The sequence below is a fragment of the Cyprinodon variegatus genome, unplaced genomic scaffold (assembly GCF_000732505.1).
Source record: "Cyprinodon variegatus isolate N-32 unplaced genomic scaffold, C_variegatus-1.0 Scaffold775, whole genome shotgun sequence".
Classification (NCBI taxonomy): domain Eukaryota; kingdom Metazoa; phylum Chordata; class Actinopteri; order Cyprinodontiformes; family Cyprinodontidae; genus Cyprinodon; species Cyprinodon variegatus.
In genome coordinates, this window is record NW_015151228.1 from 171,355 (window position 1) to 173,135 (window position 1,781).

Genomic DNA, 1,781 nt, shown 5'->3' on the forward strand with positions numbered 1-1,781 from the left:
TTGCTCTGTTAGTACGTCATATGCTTCGTTGATCTGATTGGTTTATTTGGCCCGTCTATCACCAACATAGGCCAATCAGCTAACCAGTATTTTCACCCCTTCGCAAAATTACTTCAACGGAAGGTTTCCGTTTAAGTTGATTTGCTCCGATATGCGGAGCAAATCCATCTGGCGGAGTCAGGTTAACTTTTCATACCAAATGTCTGGAGAGAATTTCAAAATTGTCTGGGATTTTGTCAACTACAGTGTAACAGAACTTTACCATCATCGCCGAGGCTGGAACTCCGGCGGCCAGGGGGAGGGAGCCAGCAGGGGACGGAGCGACCGAACCCGACCTGATGACGGTAGACGATTGGTTGTTCTGTCCCCCGCTGGCTCCTGAGCTGGACCAGCCCCGGAGCTGATGGCTTGGTTTGAATGCGCGGTGTGGTCCAGTCAGCCCCACTCCCCCCCCAAAAAAATGGCCTCCTTTTCAGAAAACCAAATCCAGTCACTAATCAGGAGTTACAGAAGCCACACTCAGGGGGGGATTTACTGGGGCACCAGTACTGGGGGCATTTGTTTGTATGATCTGTTGAACTGGAAAGTGCGTTGAAGATGATGTGCTGTGAATTGGCGCTATAGATGGTGTAGTTCTACTCCTCCATCATTGAGTCCATCCTCACTTCCTCCAGGCCAAGAGCCGCCCGTGACACTGGACAATGTTTCTCTCCCCCATTCAGGATTTCTGCGTTACATTAACGCACAGTCTACTGTATGTATATAGCTTCTGTGTATACATATTTATTCTATCTTAACACCAAGTCAAATTCCTTGTAAGTGCAAACCTGCTTGGCAATAAACTTGATTCTGATTCTGATAGAAATAAACTGAATTGAATTGAGTTTAGTTTGAGTTTCATTCATAAGAAGTAAATGTAGAGTTTCTCTATCTAAGAAGGCTGACCAAAGTCTTATTTTTGTCAGCAATTCTTTGAAGGAATCACGACTGCCTCAGTAGTCGTGACTGGATCTGCTGAGGGTGAATCAGTCCCATCATTTTGCTGTACGGCTGTGAGACTCTCCCGCCTGAGAAGATTTCAGGCCTTCTCCCTGACCCCATCTTCATCCCTGCTTCGTGATTCGGTCTGACGAGGCACACACACACTGAGATGAGTCCAACGCTTATTCGTCTGGTGACTATAAATTAATACCGCTGACTTGGGATGTGTCATCAGTGTATTATGACAGTGAATGGGAAAATGTTCACCCTTACATTCATCGGGTCACTTTTAAACGGTTGAGTCATTTCTTTGACTCAAACGTTGGTTTATTGCAGTACTGACAGCGGCTCGACTGTTTTAACCAAACCATGGGTCAAAACTTTCATTTGCTTATTCCGTCTGGGCCGCGTTGGGGCCGATGCCCATCCTCAGCAGTCTAAGGGCAAGAGGCGGGGAACAGCTTGGACAGGTCGCCAGTCTGTCACAGGGCAAAACAGAGACACACATCTAAGGACAATTCAGAGAAGCCAATTAACCTAACAGTCATGTTTTTGGACTGTGGGAGGAAGCCGGAGTACCCAGAGAGAACCCACGCATGCATAGGGAGTACATGCAAAAATAAAAGAGGGGATGGTTTAAAAAAAATTGGTAGTTTGCTACAAGCCATGCAGAAAACACAACAAATTAACAAATTGAAATAATCTGGATAAACGAGGACACAGTTAATTAATTAGTGTTGCAGAAAAATAACCCAAGAAAACACTCTATCACATCTGTAAAACATGGCGGCGGCAGCGTA